This window comes from Sus scrofa, chromosome 1 (assembly GCF_054392235.1).
Source record: "Sus scrofa isolate SSC_HxYL_T2T_F1_AM1 chromosome 1, Sscrofa_HxYL_maternal_Yorkshire_Landrace_v2.0, whole genome shotgun sequence".
NCBI lineage: Eukaryota > Metazoa > Chordata > Mammalia > Artiodactyla > Suidae > Sus > Sus scrofa.
Window position 1 is genome coordinate 110,493,281 of NC_139383.1, and position 13,563 is coordinate 110,506,843.

General features: G+C 39.2%; 1 protein-coding gene across 5 annotated transcripts in view; it reads left to right on the top strand.

The window, feature by feature from the left end:
• Positions 1 to 13,563, top strand: part of LOC146406294 (uncharacterized) — an 840,349-nt gene that overhangs the window by 164,322 nt on the left and 662,464 nt on the right. For all 5 annotated transcript variants that reach the window (XR_014808995.1, XR_014808994.1, XR_014808990.1 and 2 more), the window contains 2 exons: positions 3,453 to 3,520; positions 5,145 to 5,253. The gene's annotated coding sequence lies outside the window, so the exon portion shown is untranslated. The remainder of the gene's footprint in view (positions 1 to 3,452; positions 3,521 to 5,144; positions 5,254 to 13,563) is intronic.

Below are 13,563 nucleotides of genomic sequence, written 5' to 3' on the forward strand. Positions count from 1 at the left end.
AGTTTCACCTTTTCAAGAAAGTCATCTAGATGGAATCATAGTCTGTAGCCTTTTCAGATTGGCTTCATTCCCTTAGAAATATTCATTTAGAGTTCCTTCATGTCTTTTCATGATTTGATAGCTCCTTTTTCTGTGCAAAATAACAATCCATTTTCTAGATGTACCATAGTTTTTTTTTTATCCATTCATTTACTGAAGGGCATCTTGGTTGTTTCCAAGACTGGGGAATTATGAATAAAACTGCTATAAGTATCTGTGTAAGTTTTTGTGTGTGCGAACTTAAGTTTTCAACTCTTCTGCATAATTGCCAAGGTTTACACAATTGCTGGGTTTTATGATAAGATGTTTGGTTTTATAAGAAACCACCAAATTGTCTTTCAAAATGTCTGTGCCAGTTTTCATTCCCACAAGCGATTTAAGAACGTTCCTACTATTCCACATCCTCGTCCTAGATTTGATGTTGGTAGTGTTCTGGATTTTATCCATTCTAACAGGTGCTTAGTGGCATTTCATTGCTGCTTTAATTTGAATATCCCTGATGATATATGACATGGAGCATCTTTTCATATATTTATTTGACATCTGCAGATCTTCTTTGGTGAGATGTCTATAGGTCTCTTGCCATTTTTTAACTGGATTATTTGTTTTCATATTGTTGAATTTTAAGAATTCTTTTAACATTTTGAGTAATGGTCCTTTGTCCAGATGTGCCTTTTGCAAATATGTTCTTCCAGTCTGTGCTTGTGTTCTCATTCTCTTGACATGTCTTTTGCCGAACAGAAGTTTTTCATTTTAATAATGTCCCACTTATCAATTATTTCTCTCATGGACTGTGCCTTTGATGTATCTAAAAAGGCATCATCAAAGTTTTTCATATAGGCTTTCTCTGATATTCTCTTCTGGAAGTATTACAGTCTCGTACTTTACTTTCAGAGTATGATGTGTTTTGAGTTGATTTTGTGAAGTGCATAAAGTTTGTGCCTAGATTCATTTTTGGCATATGGAGGTCCAGTTGTTGAAGGACCATATGTCAGAAGACTGTCTTTGCTCCATCGTATTGCCTTTGCTCCTTTGCCAAAACTCAATTGTCTATATTTATATGGGTATATTTCTGAGCTCTCTATTCTTTCTATTGATCTATGTGTCTATTCTTTCACCAATACTACATTATCTTTATCCATTCAACTGTTGATGGACATGTACCCTGCTTCCATATCTTGGCTACTGTGAATAGTGCTGCTGGGAACATTGGCGTGCATGTATCTTTTTGAATTAAGAGTTTTTATTCTTCTTTTGAATAAAGAGGATGTGGGGTACACACACACACACACACACACACACACACACACACACACACACACACACACACACACACACACAGAGGGATATTACTCAGCCAGTAAAACAAAGTAAAAATTGCCATTTACAGAAAAATGTATTGACTTAGAGATTATCCTACTAAGTCATTCAGGCAGAGAAGGACAAATATTATAGAATATCACATGTATGTGGAATTGAAAAAAAAATTACAAGTCAGTTTATTTACAAAACAGAAATAGACTCACAGATACAGTAAACAAACTTATGGTTACAAAGGGAAAAGTAGAGGTAGGGGGATAAATTAGGAGTATGGGATTAATAGATACACACTACTATATATAAAACAACAGCAAGGATTTACTGTATAGCACATGGAACTATATTCAATGTATTTTTTTTCTTCCTTTCTTTCTTTCTTTCCTTTTTTTTTTTTTTTTTTGTCTTTTTGCCTTTTCCTAGAGCCACTCCTGCAGCATATGGAGGTTCCAGGCTAGGGATCCAAACGGAGCTGTAGCTGCCGGCCTACACCACAACCACAGCAACACGGGTTCCAAGCCACTTCTGAGACCCACACCACAGCTCACAGCAACGCCAGGTCCTTAACCCACTGAGCAAGGCCAGGGATCAAACCTTCAACCTCATGGTTCCCAGTCGGATTCGTTAACCACTGCGCCACGACGGGAACTCCTATCTTTTGTCTTTTTATGGCTGCACCTGTGGCATATGGAGGTTCTCAGGCTAGGGGGTCTAATAGGAGCTATAGCTGCTGGCCAATGCCACAGCCTCAGCAATGCCAGATCTGAGCCTCGTCTGAGACCTACACCACAGCTCACGGCAATGCCAAATCCTTAACTCTCTGAGCGAGGCCAGGGATTGAACCTGAAACCTCATGGTTCCTAGTCAGATTCCTTTCCTCTGCACCATGACGGGAACGCCATACAGTAAATCCTGAAGTTGTGTAGTGTCAATACTCCAACTTTATTTTTCTCCTTCAATATTGTGTTGACCATTCTGAGTCTTTTGCCTTTCCATATAAATTTTAGAATCAGTTTTTCAGTATTCACTAGATAACTTGTTGGAGTTTTTATAGGGATTGCAATCGATCTATAGATCATGTTGGGAAAAACCGTCATCTTGACAATATTGAATCTTCCTGTCCATGGACATGGAATATCTCTCCATTTATTTTGTTCTTTGACTTCACTCATTAGAGTTTTATAGCTTTCCTCATATTGAAGTTGTACATATTTTGTTAGATTTATACCGAAATATTTCATTTTGGGTGATGGTAATGTAAATGGTGGCTTTTTTTTTTTTTTTGGCTGCACCTGCGGCATATGAAGGTTCCCAGGCTAGGGGTCCAATCGGAGCTGTAGCCACCAGACTACACCAGAGCCAAAGCAACTTAGAATCCAAGCCGCATCTGCAATGCCAGATCCTTAACCCACTGAGCAAGGCCATGGATCGAACCTGCAAACCTCATGGTTCCTAGTCAGATTCATTTCCACTGCACCATGATGGGAACTCCAATTATGTTTTTTTTGTTTGTTTGTTTTTTTTTTTTTTTAGAAACAGATTGTTTTTCTTTTTCCTTTTTGTACAGCAAAGTGACCCAGTGATATATATATATACATACACACACACACACACATATATACACACACACATACATACATATTCTTTTTCTTGTCTTCCATCACAAGAGATTGGACACAGTTCCCTGTGCTACACAGTAGGACCTCACTGTCTATCTATTCTAAATGTAATAGTCAAAGTTACCAGGCTAGGGGTTGAATTCAGAGCTATACTACAGCCATAGCAGTGTGGGATCCAAGCCACATCTGTGACCTACATCATAGCACACAGTGACTTTGGATCCTTAACCCACTGAGCAAGGCCAGGTATCAAACCCGCATCCTAATGGATACTAGTTGGGTTCCTAACCCACTGAGCCACAACAGGAACTCCAGAGTATTTTTAATCACCATTTTACAGATAAGGAAACTGAAGTCTGGGAGTGGGGGTCAAGCTACTTAACAAAGAACTGAGGCACCAATTAAGGGGGAAAGCTAGAATTTGCATTGGGGTTTTCTCACTCTCAAATCCCTCACTAAATCTATGCTCTCTTACAGGACCCTCTGGGTGGCAAGATCAGACTGGCTGAAGAAACTTTAGGAAAACATCAGTAGCAGCTCAGCTGGTGAGCCCCAAATTATGATGCCCCCATTCAACTGCTTGTCTTCATCTCCATTGGCTGGGCAGAGCTCAAACTCTGTCCTCACACATGAAGCCAGCAAGCATGGAGACCAGAGCTCAGCTTTCTTCTCTGGGAGAAGAGCAAAGCCCGTGATATTCAGCAAAAGCCTGGGGCTGAAGTATTTGTAAGCTACATGGAATGGAGAGGGCGTGGCATGGGAAGAGCTGATTAACTTGGGAAGGGGGGAGCAGCCAACACATCTAATAGGTCAGGGCTAAAGCAGAGAGGACCCCAGGAGGAGGAGGGGAAGGGGGAGGAATTGCAAGCCACACAGGGGCATGGGTCAGAATAATTTGGGATAGTTACTTGAACTTTTCAGCAGTAAAGGGCCCAGCTCTCCCCAGGGGAGAGGCAGGTGAAATAGTATCTAGAACAGTGTAGGTATGAGCAGGTTCAGAAATCTAATGATTTCTGAGGACCACATATTGGGCTGTGGAGGACTGCTCTGTGCAGACCGCAACCTCTCAGAGAAACTTTAAAGTCAACCCCCACACCATTTGGAGATAACTGGAGCATCAGAGAGATAACAGAAGCATCAGAATCACCTGAAAACTTGTACACAGCAGAAGGCTGCATCCCACCTCCAGAATTTCTGATTCATTAGGTCTGGATAGGGCTAGAGATTTCACATTTCCAACAAGCTCCCAGGCATTTCCAACAATTCCCAGGCATTTCCAACAAACTCCCAGATTTCAAGAGACACATCCAGCTGGAGATGTCCCTGCAGGGTGGGTTGGAGACATGGGGTCTGCCATGAGATAAACTTTAGAAAAAGCCTCTCTTGTTCAATCCTGCTTCTATACCTCTTCTGACCTTGTTTGTGAAGGCGTCTCTCTCTCTGATGCTCCCCCACCAGACAGGCCCCCTACCTGTTATTCCAACCCTCTAACCTCGCAGGTCTCCAAAGTCACCCTGTGCATTAGGAAAATGCCCAGTAAAAATGCTTCCTTAATCATACTAGAAATCTTTCCATACTCTAAAAACTATAGGACTCTGCGTTACAGGGTCCTTGTCTCTCCTGAGAGCCATGGGATTGTGGGCTCTCACCAGCCTGGAGAGTCTCAGTTCAGGAACCTGCCCCTCTTTCCATGGGGATGTTAATCCTGAATGTAGAGACTGGGGTTTAGTCATAGTTCTGTTCCTGGAAGTTCAGGGGGCTTGTGCAAATGAGGCCCCACAGCCTGCCTGGAGCCTCTCAGATTTCCCCTAGGCAAATATGTAAATGAGACCGAAATAGTGACCCTGGCTGAGAAAAATAAAGTCAACTTCATTTATTCTGTGCTGCTTTTTCTGCCTGCCTTCTTACCTCAGTCTTCCCACCTGGAAAAGACATGTGCTTGGTTTTATGTACCAAGTATCTATAATGACACTCACTTAGGCAGCTGCTAGTTAAGAATCATGTCATGTTATTGTTCCCTACACTGTACTATATACAAAAAAACATATGTCCGTGGGCTTTAAAAGCAGGCAGGAGGCCTAAAGGGGCTGGTGTCAAATGTGAGAAGGGGAATGGAAAATCTGCACCCTCACTCATCACAGAATTCTTATTGTGTGGTTTTTCTTTCAGGACACTGCCTTTCAGATGCAATTCAAAGACTGAAGGGTGATCCTTTGCCTTTCCTGTGTAGATTGGTGACTTGGACCAGTGTCCCATAGGCCTCCAAGTTGAATGAAAGGTAAGGAGGTGGGTGATGCCAGGCTGATTTACGTATTTGCAGCCACAGAAATTATCATTCAAGTGCTGTCCATGGAGGGGCAGGTCTATCAGTGTTCTTGGTCCTTTATACACATAGGAACATGAAACAATACATACAAAGGGCCTGATTATTTATCAGGCACTCTGTGAGGGTCTCTGCATATATACCTAATTCAGTCTGCAATATCAGTGAGGAACATTTTATTAGCTCCATTTTCCAGCAGAGGAAGTAGAGGTTTAGAGAACTTGGGTAACTTATTCAAGGTTATGGCTAATGAGCTGCAGAACCTTTACTTGAGGTCCTATAGACCACATGCTATTTGCTGCTGCCCCTGTGCTATGTTGCTTTGGGGTATTGTCAGGTTCTATGAGGTCTTTTCATCGTCCCAGTTGCCCACAGCTTCCTTAAACTGTCCTGGCTTCTCCCAGAATTCCTCAGATTCCACTTTTCTGCCCACTGCCTCTTTTTCTCTCCTCTCTTGGAATTTAGGGTACTTGTGCTTGCCCCATGGGGGGTTCTCATTACTAGTGACCAGTAGTAGCATAAAGAATGATCTGTGGAATAAGGTCTTAGAGAGGTTGAGAGAAAAAGGAATGCAGAGCCAGAATCCTCTTGCACCAAGAATCTTGTCCCCCTCTGAGAGAAGTTGGAACAAATGCAGAAATGTTATTGGGAAGTGTGAAGAAATAAGTGTCTCATGGCTTCCATTTTCTCTGGGTAATTAGAGGCACTGTTTCGTGAGGTGTCTTTTTATAAGGAGTCATTTCATTTTTTAAATTTTTAAGAATTTTCATGGAATATCGTTGACTTACAACTTTGCATTAATTTCAGGTATACAGCAAAGTGATTCAGTTATACATGTACATATATTCATTCTTTTTTCCCATACAGGTTATTATAGAATATTGAGTAGATTTCCCTGTGCTATACAGTAGGTCCTTGTTAGTTACATATTTTATATACAGTAGTGTGTGTGTATGTTAGTCCCATCCTCCTAATTTATCCCTCCTCGCAATGGTTTCCTCTTTGGTAACCATAGTTTGATTTCAAAATATGTGAGTTTGTTTCTGTTTTATAAATAAGTTCTTTTGTATTATTTTTATTAGATTCTACGTATATGACATCATATGATATTTGTCTATGTCTGACTTATTTAATGTGATAATCTCTATGCCCATCCATGTTGTTGTACATGGCATTATTTCATTCTTTTTATGGCTAATATTTCATTGTATATATAACCACATATTCTTCATCTATTCTTCTGTCATTGGACATTTAGGTTGCTTCCATGTCTTGGCTAGTATAAACAGTGCTGCAATGAATATTGGGTGTATGTATCTTTTTGAGTTATGGTTTTCTCCAGATATATGCCCAGGAGTGGGTTTGCTGGGTCATATATTTTTACTCTTAGTTTTCTGAGGAACCTCCTTACTGTTCTCCATAGTGGTTGTACCAGCTTACACTTCCACCAGCAGTGTAGGAGGGTTCCCTTTTCTAGGTTCATTTCATTTGAATGTCATCTTTAGCCCGGACCAATGTTTTGAGTAAGACAGGCTTTTGAGGGCTCATCATCACACTTGATGGAACCCTGGCTGCAAGTTCTGAGTTCCTCCATTTAGTAGACTAAAGATTACACTCTCCAAGAGGAGGAGACCCATCAGCCTCCCTAAGGGAATGTATAAAGAGACTTAGAGAAGTTTTATTTTCAAAGATCACACTATTACATTTAGAATGGATAAGCAATGAGGTCCTACTGTGCAGAACAGGGAGCTATATCCAATCTCTTGGGATGTAACCTAATGGAAGATAGTATGAGAAAAAGAATGTAAATACATGTATGGTTGAGTCACTATGATGTACAGCAGAAATTGACACAATGCTATAATCAACCATACTGTATAAAAATAAGATTAAAAAAATCATACTAAACTACCCCACTACCAGGAAGAGATTAGATAATTACAAGATGATTAATGACTCATCTATTAGGAACCAACTCAAAAAAAATCAACCATTTTGGATAAAATTTATCTATGTTAAAAATATTTCTAAAATCAGAAATATTTTTAACATAGATAAATTTTATCCAAAATGGTTGATGAAATGAGCCAGAAAGACAAAGACAAATACCATATGATATCACTTATAACTGGAATCTAATATCCAGCACAAATGAACATCTCCTCAGAAAAGAAAATCATGGACTTGGAGAAGAGACTTGTGGCTGCCTGATGGGAGGGGGAGGGAGTGGGAGGGATCGGGAGCTTGGGCTTATCAGACACAACCTAGAATAGATTTATAAGGAGATCCTGCTGAATAGCATTGAGAACTATGTCTAGATACTCATGTTGCAACAGAAGAAAGGGTGGGGGAAAAAACTGTAACTGCAATGTATACATCTAAGGATGACCTGACCCCCTTGCTGTACAGTGGGAAAAAAAAAAAAAATATTTCTAAAATCAGGCCTACTATACGATCCAATTTATTGGTGGAGTCTAAACAAACAAACGCAATCCCCTTGAATTCATAGATACAGAGAACAGATTGATGGTTGCCAGAGGTGGGAAGGTGGGTAAAGTGGGTGACGGAGTCAAAAGGCACAAATTTCCAGTTATAAAATAAATAAGTCATGGGAATGTAATGCACAGCATGGTGATGGTGGTTAATAATACTGTATTTGTATCTGAAGGCTGCTAAGAGAGTAGATCTTAAAAATTCTCATCACAAAAATCTTTTTGTAACTATACATGGTGACAGATATTGATTTGACTTATTAGGATGATTATTTCACAGTATGTAGAAACACCTAATCATTACATTACATTGTGTACCTAAAACTAACATAATGCTATATGTTACTTCTACTTCAATAAATTAATAAAAATAATATTCTCAAAGAACATATGTGAATATTAGGTAATGTTAAGTGGAAAAAAGCAGGCAACAAGTCTGTATGAATAATTCAATGCCCAATCCGTTTTTTTTTTTAATTACAAAGGGCAAAAAGTGGGGGTAATAATAACTCCATCAGTAGAATGAGTTAAGAAAGGATGGCTTTGTCCTGCAATGGAAAAAATATTTCTAAGATGCATTGAACACTTCACTTTCTCTTGATAGGAGCACAGTAAACATTTTCTTGATCCACTTATGGGCCAAAATTCTTCTTTTGTCCACTAAAATCCCACTTTGCTGTGATGTTAAAAGGATCTCTGGGGTATTAAAGTCTCAGGGCTGCTGAGTCTTCCATTAAATGGCTCAGGGATATTCAGTACTATTTAGCTCTGTGTCATCTTTTTATAGTTTTTCTCTCTCCTCCCCATGGTCACGCTCTGTGTAGTGTGTAAATATGTGTGTATGTGTGCACAGAGATATCTATATAATGCATGTTGCTATGAATTTTAATGGCAAATCATTATTATTATAAGTATTGTTTTTCTCAAGATCGTACACGAGCTTCATGGCCTCCTTTTCTCACTTTTCTTTAAGCAGATGCAATCATAGATACAATCTGAAAGATTGTTTATAGACTGCTTGGTAACTGTGCAACTTTTTAATTGCTTTTCTTTTTGGTATCAACAAGTGGAGTCCGCCATTTTTTCTTTGAATAACACCAGGGCTTCATGCCAGTAATTGATTTCATAATCAGTCCTTCTGGTAGCACTTTAAATTAATGTTCTCACATATGGATTTAATTGGAATTTAATAAGACAGTGCATAATAAGTAAAAATCACATGATACCTAAAAGCATATTTACTGAAGATTAACCACTATGGAGATACAAATCTATTATGTTGAATCCCCAATAAATATTTTTTAGAATGTTAAATCATATGTAAACAGTGCATATTGCTTCAAGTGAATCTAGATCTTTGGCTTCATTTGTTATTCTCTCTTCTAAGTAAACATAGCTGTTTACTACAATTAAATTAATTTTCATCTTCTACAAGTGGTTCAGCAAAATTCAGAGTCAGGAATAAAATATCTTCAACCTTAACATAAAGCAGACTTTTCATTGAGTAAGTCAGTTGGGAACTGAGAATTTGCATTTCTAACAAGTTTTGGGGGACCACACACTATGTAGTACTAGTGTCAAGCATTACTTATTTTATGATTAAAGAAAAACTTTGGTTTCCTCTGCCCTAATTTAATGTCTAGTCTTAGCTAAAATCTGCAGTAACATGTTAAAATAGCCACACAGTCTCTGTTACTGACCCCACTAAAATTGGGTTATTTGCTCCTTCCCTTTAATCTGGACTAGTTCTGTGATTGCTTCATCAATAGAATGCAGAGGAAAGGATGCTTTTTAACATGACTGCCAACTTCTATTTCCTCTTTCTTGGGCTCTGCTACCTTCTCTGCTAGTTAGCCTAAGCAGTGACTTCCACATAGATCAGAGTTGAGGTCAGTGGCCAACAGCCTTGTCTGAGCTCCCAGGTAACCACAGGAACCATCTTGTCAGCTACATGAGGGAGCCATCCTGGAAGTGGAGCAGCGTCAGTTTACACAATGTGGAGCAGAAGCAAGCTATCCTGTCTGATCCCTGACAGCATTGCAAAACCAGAGTCAATAAGTCCTTGTTGGCAATGGTTTATTTTATAGCAATAGATAACCAAAATTTACTGCTTATGGAGTTCCTGTTGTGGCACAGTGGAAACGAATCCAACTAGGAACCATGAGGTTTCGGGTTCGATCCCTGGCCTCACTCAGTGGGTAAAGGATCTGGCGTTGCCGTGAGCTGCTGTGTAGGTCACAGACTTAGCTTGGATCTGCCGTTGCTGTGGCTGGCTGCTGCAGCTCTGATTAGACCCCTAGCCTGGGACCCTCCATATGCTGTGGGTGCAGCCCTATAAAGACAAATGACAAAAAACAAAACAAAAAGGAGTTCCTGTCATGGTGCAGTGCTTAACAAATCTGACTAGGAACCATGAGGTTTCGGGTTCAATCCCTGACCTTGCTCAGTGGGTTAAGGATCCGGCATTGCCGTGAGCTGTGGTGTAGGTCTCATACATGGCTCGGATCCCATGTTGCTGTGGCTCTGGCATAGGCCAGCGGCTACAGCTCTGATTAGACCCCTAGCCTGGGAAACTCCATATGCAGCAGGAAGCAGCCCTAGAAAAGGCAAAAAGACAAAAAAGAAAAAAAAAATTTACTGCTTGTAAGTTGTTAGGGGCCCAGCAGGCTTTCAGAATAAATTAGGTAAAAATTTTGACATTCCCCTTAAGAGTATGTGTTGTAAAAGCTAAAGAACAGTGTCAACCAAATGAATTGTGAATGGGCAAAAGTCCATTGCAGAATTTTATTTTTCCATTTTGCCAGTCCTTATAGACAGATTTTGACTTTATATGGGGGAAAAATCAGTAATGTTCAACGAGGATGTCATTTCAGGGCATGGGGAAAGTTTTCCCATCCTTGTCACTGGTGCCTGCATTTCCATAATTATGACTCCCTTCCCTTGCCTTGAACAAAGGATGCTTTGCTGTTAAGATGCAATGAACAATCATGTTTTAACACCTTAGTTCTTAGTAGCCATTTACAGCTTAAAATCAGCGCTCTAGTCCTCATGCTTAAGAGTGATCATGTTCAGTTTCTTCACAGGGGCAGGTATGGTCGGTCCCCTTACCACAATCAGAAGCCTTATGAGTATTTGTGTAGAAAGTTTGTTCTTTTAGTATAGAAGGAAAATCACAGTTCATGTACCTGTAGCAGATTCCATTCTTGGAAGAAGCAATAATGAAGTTGAAAATAGATTTACTTCATTGAATAAAGGTCATACTTGGGAGAGTTACATGGCTGATGAAGAAACTTCCATCTAACTTTTAAAATGTATGCCCATGAGAGTTCCTTTTGTGGCTCAGGGGTTAGCAAACCTGACTAGGATCTATGAGGATGCAGGTTTGATCCCTGGCCTCACTAAGTGGGTTGGGGATCCAGCATTGCCCTGAGCTGTGGTGTAGCCCGCAGACATGGCTTGGATCCCTCGTTGATGTGGCTATGGCATAGGCCAGTGTCTGTAGCTCTGATTCGACCCCTAGCCTGGGAACTTCCATATGCTGCAGGTGAGGCCCTAAAAAGCACCCCCCCACACAAAAAAAGTATGTCCATAAGCAATATTCTTAGTAATTATTACATATGTAGGTACAGTCTACAGTTTGTTCAATGTCCATAATTTGTTCCAATAGATAAATATCTGTTTCAATGTGATCTTAGACATCCAATTCAGGAAAATAATGAATTGTGCTTTGGAATATGTTTCTACTATATTTTCACTTCAACCACCAGAAAGCAGAGCAGTATTCTTACAATAAGGGATTCAACTCAGTTCAACAAATTATTGCCCAGAATACCCATTGTGCATAAGACACTATGCTGTGCACTGCAGGGGATTGAATATTCTCAATGATTTCAATGAATTCTGCTTGGTGTAATATAAACAGAATAAAAATGACTTCAATCCTAAGCAGACTTTTGGCAGCATCATAAAAGAAGTACCATTTTTCAAAGAAAAAGCTGCTAAAATCTAGTTAGGGAGACAGAGGAGCCTTCTTAAAGGATTCAGTTTGTAAGTATAACAATAAAAACAAGACTCCCACACACAAATATAGTAATTTATATCTTTTAAAACAGTTTTCCATGTATTATCTTATTTGATCCTTGTGATATACAGAGCAGTAGTTCTCAAAGTATGTTCCTCTAACAGTATCAACCCAATTCATAGGTTCCACTTAAGACCTACTCAACCAGAATCTTTGGGGATGGGACCCACCCAGCAATCTGTGTTTTCACAGGCTCTGACTCTAATGCATGCTAAAGTTTGAGAACCACTGATGGAGAGCTCTTTTTATTTCTCTGTTTATGTCCTTTTGATTTCACATGTGATAGGATTAAGAACTATTGAAGTTGGATTTTGTCAGGTATCTAGAATTATACCAGGAAACCCAAATCCAAAGTTATTTCAGGTTGAATATATGACTTTCTTTTCCATTGAAGAATGGGTAGGATTTTCATAGGTGAAGATGGTTAAATTGGTAGGAAGGCACTTGGGTTCCTTCCATGTCTTGGCTATTGTTAATAGTGTTGCTAGAAACACTGGGATGCATGTATCTTTTCAAGTTAGTGTTTTCATTTTTTGGGGGGCAGGTATACACCCAGGAATGGACTTGCTGGATCACATGGTGGTTCCATTTTTAGTTTTTTTTTAAGGAATCTCTACAAGGTTTTCCAAAGTAGCTGCAGTAATGTACGTATCCACTGCCAGTATATGAGGTTTCCTTTTTCTCCACATCCTCAGCAACATTTGTTATTGGTAGACTTTTTGATGATAGCCATTCTGACAGGTGTGACATGATACCTCACTGTGATTTTGACTTGAATCTCTCCAATAGTTAGGGATTTTGAGCATATTTTCATGTGCCTGTTAGCCATCTGTATGCCTTCTTTAGAAAAGTGTTTATTCAAGTCTTCTGCCCATTTTTGATTGGATTATTTTGGGTTTTTTTGTGACATTGAATTATATGAGCTATTTGTATTATTTTAGATATTAACCCCTTGTTGGTTACATCATTTGCAAATATTTTCTCCCATTCCATAGGTTGTCTTTTCATTTTATTGATGATTTTCTTTGCTGTGCAAAAGCTTTTAAGTTTAGTTAGGTTTCATTTGTTTATTTTTGCTTTTATTTCTTCTGCCTTGGGAGAATGACCCAAGAAAATATTGCTACAATTTATGTCAAAGAGTGTTTTGCCTATGTTCTCCTCTAGGATTTTTATGGTTTCATATGTTACATTTAGGTCTTTGAACCATTTTGAGTTTATTTATTGTGCGTTTAACTTGCATTTTTAAAATTATAATGATGTTGAGCATCTTTTCATGTGCTTATTTGCCATTTGTATTTCTTCTTTGGTGATGTGTTTGTTCAAAGGCTTTGCCCAATTTTTATTGGGTTTTTTGTTTTTGTATTATTGAGCTTTGAGAGGTCTTTATATATTCTGGAATCAACCCTTTTTTTAGAGATGTATTTTGCAAATAATTTTAGCAGATGTTTGAAGATATAGTATTTTACTTTCTCCTTGCTCTGTGATATGGGAAAAGCCTCATTTCCTAGCCCTGAGTTGCAGTACTGTTGTGTCACCTGGTGTCTACATCATGACATGATTCCAAGAAGCCAATTCTCTTCCTGTAATCCTGCAGGGAGGAATTTGCATTCAGGTGAAGCCAGGAATGCAAGCCTCCAGAAATGTTATGTAAAGTGCTTGCAGTTAGACTGGGGAAATAGAAAGGCTGGAACA